The sequence below is a fragment of the Prionailurus bengalensis genome, chromosome B1 (assembly GCF_016509475.1).
Source record: "Prionailurus bengalensis isolate Pbe53 chromosome B1, Fcat_Pben_1.1_paternal_pri, whole genome shotgun sequence".
Classification (NCBI taxonomy): domain Eukaryota; kingdom Metazoa; phylum Chordata; class Mammalia; order Carnivora; family Felidae; genus Prionailurus; species Prionailurus bengalensis.
Genome location: NC_057344.1, coordinates 116,794,284 through 116,807,031, shown reverse-complemented (window position 1 = coordinate 116,807,031; position 12,748 = coordinate 116,794,284).

Genomic DNA, 12,748 nt, shown 5'->3' with positions numbered 1-12,748 from the left:
TTTTGTAGCCTCGTATAGTTATTCCTTTATGGATAATAAACAAGAGATGAAATACTTTTTCTTGATAAGCTAGTCAAATTGATGGAAACTACATATCCATTGGAGTCAGCTAAAAAATGTTTTAGCTACTACATAGGAACTTTTTTTCAGGATTTTTAAAAATGATATAAAATTTCAAAATGTGATTATTTAAAACACTGGTATTTCCTGATTATTTCATTATAGTTGCCAATTTTAGAAATAAATTATATGAAAAATGTGCTATTAACATATGCACCTTTGATTTCCAAAGATAAAGAAATATACTTAAATTTACTCAGTAAATATGGTCTTTTGTAAAGTTGTGTAAATATTGTGTGTATGTAATATGTCTGTGTACATGTGTGAGGTGGGGGGGAATGGAAGGCTCTGAGGAGCTGGGTTCTTCTTCTACAACTGCTTTGTCCCCCACTGGCATGAACTCTTTACTGAGCTGAAGCACGGCGTTGCGGTTTCTCCTGTGTGTATGTGGTCTTCTAGTTTTTCTGGTAGGAATTTTTGTTGTTGTTGTTGTTGTTGTTGAGGGATACTTCCTTTTATTTGTTGCTCAAATATGATCAATGTCAAGTAGGGATATTTGACCAATGATGCCCAATTTTCATAAAAGTGTGTTGTTAGTTTGTTGTCATGAATCCAGACGTCATCACTGATATCTGATGTTCAACACAGGATTTCTTCTAAGTAACATGGCAAATTTTCTGCTTTTCTTTAATGACATTAGTTAATGTATTTTAAATTATAATTATTTAATTACTTGTCTTATTTCCTCTCATATATTAGAAAGTCTTAAAGGATAATGTCTATATGAGAAGCAATATTAAAATCCACTGGAAGGCAGTTTCTCTGCTTTATTGATCTTATACCCTTCAGTACCCAGCCCAGTGCCCAGCACATATTAATGGATTATCTATCTATCTATCTATCTATCTATCTCATCTATCAATCTAGACATTCTCCATTCATAAGGCATAAGGAAGGTGTGTTTCAAATGTTCATTTATAAGTTGGGTTTTAGAAATCTGATTATTATATTTCCAAGCTGACTTTACCCATTGTCTGAAATATTTCTGATTACAAAGAAAAAAGTAAAAACAATGCCACTGCAAAAATAATGATGAAAGCATGGAAAAACAAAATTGAATAAGAAACTGTACTTAATCTGGAGCAGTTGTATTTGAGAAATTTTTGTTTAATCTGTAAAAAATGAAAAGCTGAAGGAGCTTTTTGAAAATTTCTCAGCATTGTATTTTCAGAGGTTAATGGAACCAGCCCTGTATTTTTTCTAATTCAACTTCAAAGGTTATGGATTTTCCTTGGTTTTATGTAGTGAATTCTTATTGTTTTGTTCTGCTCTGAATATTTTTAGCTGTGTGACTTTGGAAATATTACTTAACCTCTCTATTCCTCAGTGTGCTCATTTAGAAAAAAATGGGGATAATGGTAACCATCCCAGTGGATTATTGTGATCACTAAATGAAGTAACAGACAAAAAGCACTTAGAGTAGCATTTGGCATGTCTGAAGTTCTTAAATATTGGATATTATTACTGTTGTTACTCATTGATCTTTCTGAATGCTCTTATCCTAAGTATCTCTTTAACCTATTTATCACACTCCATCTTATTTTCTAGTTATTTATGTAATACCCCATTTCCCTTACAAGCTTTTAATCTCCTTGCAGGCAGAAGGCAACTTCTGTTACATGAAGCATGAAGCATAATATAGCATCTGCACTCTTTAAATATTTATTTCAATAGCTTGTCATTTCAAAGTAACACAAAAAAATAGAAGAAAGATAGATACCATTTTCTGAAGGAATTGTGGAAATGTGGTTTGGTGGTTAATTTTGTGTCAACTTGACTGGGCTAAGGGATGCCCAGACAATTGGCAAAACATTTCTGGGTGTGTCTATGAGGGTGTTTCCAAGAGATTAGCCCTTGAATCAGTAGACTGAGTAAGATTGCCCTCACTAATGTGGGTGGGTATCATCCAACCCACTGTGGGCCTGACTAGAACAAAAAATCACAGGAAGGACACATTTGCTCTCTCTTTTTGATCTGAGACATCCATCTTCTCCTGCCCTTGGACATTGGCACTTCCAATTCAGGCCAGGACTCTGCATCATCAGCCCACTGATTTTTCACACCTTCAGACTGGGACTGAAATACATTACTGGCTTCCCCTTGTTCTCCAGTTTGCAGAATGGAAAGATTATGGGACTTGTCAGCTTCCATAATCATGTAAGCCAATTCCTATAATAAATCTCCTCTTACATCTATCTATCTATCTATCTATCTATCTATCTATCTATCCTACTGGTTCTCTTTCTCTGGAGAACCCTGACTAATACATGCGGGTACATCTCAGTGAAGGTCTATCTGTGGAAGAATTTGCTGAGCTGTAAAAAATAAAGGAAGACCTCTGAGTCAAAATCACATGGGCTAATGTTTAGCTGCAGTCATTGACGGTCAGACAAAATGTTTTCATCAAGAAAAGAGAGGCAGTGTGAATCTGCTGTAAGTATGTATGGAAGCATTTGTGCATACATGGATGTAACTTTCTTTTTTAAAATTTTTTAAAATGTTTATTTATTTTTGAGAGAGAAGAAGAGACAGAGTGTGAGCTGGGGAGGGGCAGAGAGAGAGGGAGACACAGAATCTGAAGCAGACTCCAAGCTCTGAGCTGTCAGCAGAGAACCTGATGCGGGGCTTGAACCCATGAACTGTGAGATCAGGACCTGAGCCGAGGTTGGACACTTAACCAACTGAGCCACCCAGGTGCCCCATAACTTTCTAATCTGTACTTGTAAGTATAACCTAAAAGCTCCAGGTGTCTCCAACCTGTGAGTATAAATGAGGTTATATGGATGCCAACTTCCTTCTACAGGAATGTGGGCCCTTTCTAAAACTTCCTGTAGATCTTTAGGGGACTTGTCCAGCTTTGGAGTCCTGACTAGTGACCCAGTGTCATCCTGACACCTCTGCATGCTCCTGGTGAAAACTTTCCCCACAGCCAGGCTTTGTCTGTGGCATCAGAGCATAGGGTCTATAGTACAGAGTGGGCTCAAGGAGGCAGACACTGGCCTTTTCCTAAATCCTTGTTGGTATATATTTCCTGGACCCTTAAGCCTTACTTTGTATACTCAGTTTCACAGTTGTTCGTTCATACAATATCTTAAGCTTCTCATCCTGAAACTCTTATAAAGACTCAAAATCTGCTTGTCAGGCTGCTTGGGGGTAAGAGAATAATAGCCAGCTCTTCCCTTTCATTGTTCTCATTTCTGTTTCCTTCAGAATTTCTGCCCCAAATTATCTCTTTCTTCTTCCAGGCAAAAACAAAACCCCACGTATATCAGCAGTCAAATGGATCCTTGGCAAAACAGGCAGTGCTTACTTCCTACTGACCAAAGCACCCAGACCACAGCTCTTGCTCACAAGCCAAGGAACTCTGTTGCAAATATTATACTTTAGTTTGAACAGCACAACAATAGTACTAATTTTTAAAGAAAGTGTGACAAAGCATTTCTCCCACACAAAATGTTCTTTACTTATTGTTTCCATTTTCTCTGTTTTCTTATAAGCTTAAAAATGGAACATGAGAAATAGTAATGGTATCTTCCACGTAAAATATCTAGTATGGGGACATTTATGGATTGGATTGAAAGAGATTGTGTGTAAGCCAAATGGACTGTTTATTTGCTCATCCTGGAATATATTACGGAAAATACTCTAAATTGAACAAGGGGCATGTTTCTATGAATCCACCACTAGCATATTCTTTAAGAACAAAATAAATAGAGAAAACAAACATTTTCCTATAAAATTGTATTTGAAGTATTAACCTACATACAGTAAAACTTTGGTTTGAGAGCGTAATTTGTTCTGGAAACATGACTGTAATCCAAAGCACTCGTATATCAGTGAATTTCAAGAACCATTGGCTCTGTTGTGTTCATGTGACATTTAGCATCACGTACTACTCGTATTGCAAGACATTGCTCATTTATCAAGTTAAAGTTTATTAGAAATGTCTGCTCATCTTGTGGAACACTTGCAGGACAAGTTACTCGCAATCCAAGGTTTTACCATACAAGGTGCTGGTGATTTAGGGTACTTTGTGACAAAGATCAGGGGAAACTCCCTCCTCCTTCCCAGTCCCCAATTAATTAACAGATTACACTGTAATATTTTATTAAAGATGGATGTATCAGAAGGTTTTCAATGAAGTCCTTTTATTGTCTACTTAACATATCTTTAAATAATAATGATGTATTATCACTTCTGGTTCTCTGGCTATTCCCAGGTGAGGGTGAGGTGTCTTCTTGAGCTATCTCAAAGGTTCTAGAATAACTGGACACTAACCTTAATATCATCCCATCTTAGGTGGAGTGGACTTGTCTATCATAAAGCTCTGTGAACAGGACCTGGGCACTCTTTTGTCAATTGTGAGACAACCTGTTTTAGACCCAAGATACTTGGAGTTAATGATAAAAATTGTCACTCTTTCTCATTTGAAGAACTAAAAAATAGGCTTCCTTTTCAGTATTTTTTTAGAGTTAAAAAAAATCTAAAAGAAAGGAGTCATTTATAGTATATAAAAAGTATTCTAAGGGAGCATGACATGTTGGCATTGGTTTGTCTATGGGATTCTTCAGAATTTCCATGGAACATCCATTCCAAGTGACAATAAAATTAATTCAGTAAAAATATTACATATGGTTTCAATTTAAATGTAAAATAGAAACTAACTGGTATCTCTGCTTAAGATGGCTAGTATACTTAATTTCTTTTATAAAAATGCTTTTATAAAAACACTTTGGAATTTTGATTCTATAATGATGGTGTAAAGCAAATCAGATTTACTTTTTTGCAAAAAGCAACATTTAATTGAGGTCCCTAAAGAGTGCCACAATAGAAATAATTCTAAATCTTAAGGCTGTGTTAGGCTTGCCTTAACAAAGCCTAGAACCAAATTTTGACAGGTTGATGGTGAATCATCAGTAAATTAACTTCTGCCAGAACAAAACAGCATTCTTTAAAGGTAGATAGCATAATCCAGATTTACTACAATGTAGCACTGTAATGCCTAAAAATTAATCCTGAATCCTAAATATTGTGAATAACATTGTAGAGAGATTGGAGATTCTGCTATGTTTCTCAGAGTGTTGATTCCTTTTTGGTTTATCAGATCAGTCTGTCTATAGATAGACTCAAAGTCCATACTCTGACTCCCCTACAATGACCAATAGCTGAAATCTCTACATTTTTTAGCTGGTTTAGTTGGAGTCTGTTTGGTGTATGTATAATTAAGGAATTCGGAGTAGAATGTATACACAGATTTTGAAACTCTCAATCTCAGTTTCTCTCCTTTATAGATTTTCCCCTTATTTTATATCTGCCTTGAACTCTGAATTCTGTCTTCTGGTTCTTCATATAAATAAGACTGAGTTTTTACTCAAAATTTAGTTACCTCATGTGGTGCTCACTACAGCACTTTAGGCTGAAAGTGCATTTAACAACTCATGAAATACATGGTCAATACAGCTGACCCTCAAGCAGTGTGGGGGTTAAGCATGCTGACCCTCGTGCACTCAAAAATTCAAACTTTTGACTCCCCCAAATCTTAATTACTAATAGCCTACTGTTGACCAGAAGCCTTACTGATAACATAAATTGGTGATTAACACATAATTTGTATGTTATATGTACTATATACAGTGTTCTTATAGTAAAGTAAGCTAGAGAAAATACAATGTTATTAAGAAAATCATAAGGGAGAAAAATACATTTACAGTATTATACTGTCTTTACTGAAAAAAATCCACACATAAGTGGATCCATGCAGTTCAAACCTGTGTTGTTCAAGGGTTAGCTGTATGTGAAAATCAATTATATTTGTGTAGACCAGTAACAAACAACTAGAAAATTAAATTTTAAATATTTATTTATTTGTTTATTTATTTATTTATTTATTTATTTATTTATTATTTATTTATTACTTAGAGACAGAGAGAGAGTGCACATATACATGTGAGTGGAAGAAGAGCAGAGGAAGAGGGAGAGAGATAATCTTAAGCAGGCTCCACAGCATGACCATGAGATCATGACCTGAGCTGAAATCAAGAGTTGGATGCTTAACAGACTGAGCCACCCAGGCGCCCACCCCCTCTTTTTTAAAAATTTTATTTAAATCCAAGTTAGTTAACCTATAGTGTATTAGTGATTTCTGGAGTAGAATTTAGTGATTCATCACTTGCATATAACACCCAGTGCTCATCCCAGCAAGTGCCCTCCTTAATGCCCATCACCCATTTAAGCCATCCTCACACCCAAAAGCTCTCCAGCAACCCTGTTTGTTCTCTGTATTAGAGTGTCTTATGGTTTGCTTCCATGTCTCTTATTATCTTATTTTTCCTTCCCTTCCCTATATTCATCTGTTTTGTTTTCTAAATTCCACATGTGCATGAAATCATATGATATTTATCTTTCACTGACTGATTTATTTCGCTTAGCATAATACAGTTCCATTCACATTATCGCAAATCAGTCATCCCTCTTTATTTTTCTTTTTATAGAAAATTAAATTTTTAAGGGTTATTTGCAATAACATCCTAAAACATAAAACATGGAGTAAATTTTTAGAAAATATATGAGACTTCCATGAGAACTATAAAACATTGTTTAGAGAAATTAAATAGCATATAAATAAATATAGTAATACATGCTATATTAATGTGTTGTTAAGATGTCAATTCTCCTTAAAAATAATTTATACATATACTCTTATACGAACAGAAATCCAAACTAAATTTTTTTTTGCATGTGAAAATAGATCATTGATTCTAAAATTGATATGTAAATGCAAGGAACATAAAATGGTCAAAACAATCTTAAAAAAGAACAAAGCTGGAGGACTGGCATTGTTTGATTTCAACGCTTAAAATAAAGCTTCAGTAATCAGGATGTTATAAAAAAGGCAAATAGCTCATTGGAACAGAACAGAGTTTGGGGACGCCTGGATGGCTCAGTGTGTTAAAGAAAAGAATAGATTTCAATAATATCCTACATATATATGGCCAACTGATTTTCAATAAAGGTAGTGAGGCAATTCAATTTGGAAAGGAAAGTGCTTTTCGTGCTAAATCAACTGGACGTCCATCTAGAAAAAAAAATCAGTGTGGACAAATATTTCACAACATGCACAAAAATTAATTTGTGATAAATCATTGACCTAAAGGCAAAGTTAAAATCATAAAGCCACTAGGATGATACAGGAAAATCTATTTGCAAATCTGGGATACGTGAAGAATTCTTTATCGGGACATAACAGAACACCAATGATTAAATGAACTTCACCAATATTAAAGACATTAAAACTTGCCCTTACAAAAATAAGTAGTTATAGACTAGTAGAAAATGTTTAAAGTGCATATATCTGAAAAAGATTTGTAATGAGAATATGTAAAGAATTCATATTAGTCAGTGATGGATAATAAAGACCACGCAATTAATTTTGGGTAGGGGTTCCTGGGTGGCTCAGTCAGTTAAGCATCTGACTCTTGATTTTGGCTCAGGTCATGGTTCGTGAACTCAAGTTCTGCATGGGGCTCCATGCTGATAGTATGGAGCCTGCCTGGGATTCTCTCTCTCTGTCTCCCTCTTGCTCTCTGCTTCTCTCTCTCTCTCAAAGATTAAATAAATAAATAAATAAATAAATAAATAAATAAATAAATTTTTAAAAACAAAATTAAAAAGTGGGTAGCCTGAAAAATGCATTACAAAGTAAGGGTGTTTTTAAAAGTTTCAACCTCGGGGCGCCTGGGTGGCGCAGTCGGTTAAGCATCCGACTTCAGCCAGGTCATGATCTTGCGGTCCGTGAGTTCGAGCCCCGCGTCGGGCTCTGGGCTGATGGCTCAGAGCCTGGAGCCTGTTTCCGATTCTGTGTCTCCCTCTCTCTCTGCCCCTCCCCCGTTCATGCTCTGTCTCTCTCTGTCCCAAAAATAAATAAACGTAGAAAAAAAAAATTAAAAAAAAATTTCAACCTCATTTATTCATCAAGGAAATGAAAATTAAATGCTCAGAGAGAGACTTCTTTACAGCCACAGTCTGCTAAAATTAAAAAAATATATATTAAGAATATCAAATACTGTCAAGGATGAGAGCAAATGGTACTCTCATACATTGCTGATTAGATGTAAAATGGTGTAACTACTTTGGCAACTACTTGACAGTTTTTCATAAATTAGGTATATTCAGGAATTCCTGTAATCCAGCAATTCCACCCTTGGACATTTATCCAAGAGAAATGAAAACATACATCTACAAAACGCTTTATTCTAATAATGAAAACCAGGACAACAACAAAAATATCTATCACTAAGAGAATAGATTAATGAAGAGTAGTATATTCATGCAATTGAATGTTACAGAGCAATAAAATAAATGGACAAAAATGAACGAATAGGCAAACTGTGTAAATAAATCTCAAAAATGTTATACTGAGTCAAGGAATCTAGGCACAGAAAGAGTACGAACACATACATGCAGTTCAAAACTAGGCACAACTAATCTGTGGTGGATGGATTGCCCCTGGGATTGACCAACAAAGGGCCTGAGGGACTGCCTGGGATTATGAAATTATTATTTTTTTAATCTTATTTAAAATATAGATTAATATGTGTGCTTATTTCTCAAAACTCTCTAAAAAGTGTGTGTATTTAGGATTGCACATTTCACTGTAGGTAAATGATAACTCAATTAACAACAACAAAAAATACTGTTGCTGAAGTGGTTAAACAATGGCTAAAATTGAAAGCAATATGCATACATTTAAACTATATTTGGAAACTATATTTAATCTAAGAAGTGAAAAAAAATATTGTTTCCAAGCATTTATTTTCTTACTTTCAAAGAAGGCATGTAGACAGAAAGGATACATTGTTTTGTAAGAACCTAACTAGCATAGTTTTTTTTTTGCTTTTTTTTAAGTTGGGAATATATGTATAAGACTTACTTGTATTTAAATTTAATTTGTCAGCTAGTATTAATTTATATATATATATATTTTAATGTTTATTTATTTTTGAGACAGGGAGAGACAGAGCATGAATGGGGGAGGGTCAGAGAGAGAGGGAGACACAGAATCTGAAACAGGCTCCAGGCTCTGAGCTGTCAGCACAAAGCCCGACGCAGGGCTCGAACTCAGGGACCAGAAGATCATGACCTGAGCCAAAGTTGGATGCTTAACCTACTGAGCCACCCAGGCACCCCAATTTAAAAAAGAATAAAATTTGCAATAAATTCAGAGTTGTTACACATATGATAATTCTTAAGAATTTTTAGAATATTCAGTAAATTGTAAATTTGGTCAGTTTATATTTAAATAAGCATAGTTATTGTCAACAGTGCATTTCAATAATTTAAAAGGCTTTTTCTTAAATGTTGTGTATGAAAAAAAGCCTTCATTTTAATTTTGGAGAATATATTTATTTAGCTTGTACTGTAATTTTAATCAACTTTCTCATTATGAACTCATTATTGATAGAGTTAATTTTGGATATCTGTGAGCAAACTTTGGAGTAATATAATTTATTTTTGGTACATGAGTAGTTGAAGATGTGCATATTTCCTTGGGTTAGTGGGCAGATGGAACTGGAATTGCTGCCAATGTTTATCTAGAATTGATTTTTTTTTTTTGATAAGGAGAACATCACATACATTTTATGGAGCTATTCTTTGCATAGCTCTTGCCAGCTTCACAGATGTGACTGAGTTGATGACAATTTTCCCAGGCTAAGTTCTTGGGATGCAGGTGAAAGCCAGTGAAAATTAGATCATGTATCTGAGGTATGTTGTAGTTTACTTGGAACTCCATCTGCACATTATTAATGAATTTTTAAATTTTGTCTTGGAAAAAATAACTTATGAGAGAGCTAAACAATTTACAAGTTTAGTAACTGATGTTGATTCTTTCAAGTTTCGTTCAACAAATATACAGATATGGTTAAGATGTGATGTATTCACTTATGAGATGTGCAGTCTAGTGGGAGACATTTTTTTGAGCAAGGACATTTATTGGCTGACTATTCTGTGCCAGGCACTGAGAATACAAAGACAAAACAGAAGCAAATTAATATTTTTCAGTTTCAATGGGCTCTCAACTTAAATGGAAAGACACTAATCTGACAGATATTACAGTAGAGTACAGAGTTCTATGAAGGAAATAATCACAAAGGCCATATAGGCAAGGAATCAAAACTAGATTTTGGTCATGGGTTTCATGGAGATTCTTAGAGAGGTGTAACATCTTACATGCTTTGAAAAAAAAACCAAATGTATAGGAATTTGGGAAGTAGAAATGGAAGTGGAAACATTTCAAGCCGAGTTAAGACAAATGTTGTAAAATCGAAGACATGAAAGGAAATGAGACATGGTCAGGAAGATTCATGGTGGCTGGAATATGGGATACTGGGAAAGGATGTAAAGAGATCAACGTTGGCCACTAGGTTGGAGACATTATGGGTAATGCATGTCATGTTACAAAGCTTTGATTTTATCCCTTAACAAGGATAGAGCCAGCTAAAGTCCACAAGCACGGAGGGATATAATCAAATACATGTTTTTAGGATGATAGTGTGGAAAACTAGCTTGAACAGAGAAGATTGAGGTTGGGATATACAGTTACTAATCCAGGGGGATAGTCCAAGCAAGAGATGATGAGGGATGAAGAGAACAACAGGAGCAATGGAGAGGAGGGAGTCACTTCAGAATTACTAGTGGGGAGAATCAGTGGAACTTCATGATTAATTTGGTGTGGTTGTTAAGAGAATCAGCAAAGTCAAAGATGGCTCCTGTCAATTCTGGGTGACAGGATGCGTAGTAATACCAGAAAATAAGATAAGGGGATTTGGGAAGAAAACTAGGTCTGACAGAGGAAATTTATTTTGTTCAGTTTGAGGTACCAGTAATAGAAGTTCTACAGATGGTTATACAAATTTTTTTTTTATTAACAAACTGACACAGTTAGCATCAAATATTTCTGTCTCTTCTCATCACTGCCAGGCTAAAGACTGTTTTAATATATTGTTATCAAAAGTCTACAAGGGACCCAAGAGAAGATTGCACAATCTCCTAGGTAAGTGCAAAGTTTATGGGAAAAAATATGTTATTATATGAACATTCAGAAAAGTCACTCTTTTGCAGGCTCTTCTCTATGGATTCCAATTCCTCATAGACTCTTTCATTTAAACTTTAATCTTTTCTGTTGCTTTTCTCTCATTCCTTTCCAAGTTTCCTTATCCTTCTTGAGTTTCTGGACCTCAGACTGGATATAGTACTCTACTAAATGCCTGACCAAAGCCCAGTGGGACAATCCTTTCAGGGCTCTCGCGTGTTTTGTGCTTGTTAGTGCATTCCTCTACCTTGCTGGTTTTTTAAATGATAGTAGTGTGCTGACTCATGTTCAGTTAAAGATTCAAATGGCACCTTTTAGCCTTTGGGGCAAACCCATTTTTCCCCATTCTGAATTCATACTGAATTCATATCGTGTATTTGTTTTTCTCCCATGACTGTCTTCCTGTCAAGTATTTGCTTTTGTTTAAATTTGTCAAGATCATTTTGGGTTTCTTTCAGTTCAGTCTTCAAAAGAACTAGGTATCTTTCTCTCTTTTTTGTGTTAATCCAATGCCAAAATATAGTAGGTGTGATTTCTCAGCCACTCCAAGTTACTGATAAACAGATGGGGTATGCTTGCTAGTGACTAGGGCAAGATTCAAAAGCTGGATAGGTCATTTTCTGAAGGTACCTTGGGGAAGTGACTTTACTCATTGTTCTCTTGTCACATACCAGAGAATGAGAGAAAGGAGTCATATATAATCAGATGCTGTAAAAATAAAATAAAGAAAATGCTTGTCACATTAGAGTGTTCAAAAACATTAGTTTTCTTCTGTTTTTACTCCTTGGATAAATAAGCAATATTATTTAATCCCCACTAAGGAGAAATAGGTGTTCTTTTAAGTCATAAATTAAAATACTTTAATACCTGAATTTATAAATTGTCAGAATAAAGTTCATTTTGATTCATAGGTAAATTTGTATCATTGAAAAGGAACCTGTCCTTCTTATTGTGTAGGTAAGCCAACAATCAGAAAAATTATGTTTTAGCCAAAGTCATAGAAATACTATATGACAACACATTAGAAGGTATATTCTTTAAAAAAAAAATAAACAGATTTTAACTATTTTAAGGATTTCTAAATGACCTTCAATATCATAACTCTAAATAGATATGTATTTCCATATTTATGGAATTTCCAGTATTTCCATATATGTCTATTATCTAATGTTTTGACATTAGCCCATTTCCAATTATCCACACTATAAAAATTGTGCAGTAAGCATTTCTGAAAGAGCTATGGTGTTATAATTCCATTGGATAAGTTATTATATTGAATAAAAGACATATTTATCCTGTTTGATAACAAATTTGCTAGTCCTGCTTTACCGTACATAAGAATTAAAATATATGCTAATATATCTCAGATGAAAATTTTGTAATTCAATACTATCTTTTCCACAAGATCTACAAGCACACAAAAAGATCATTCATTCGATAAGTTTTTCTTGAGTACCTACTATGTCCTAGACACTGTGCAAAGTTCAAGGACACAAATTTTCACAAGAAATAGTCATCACCTTTGAGACACATACGGTC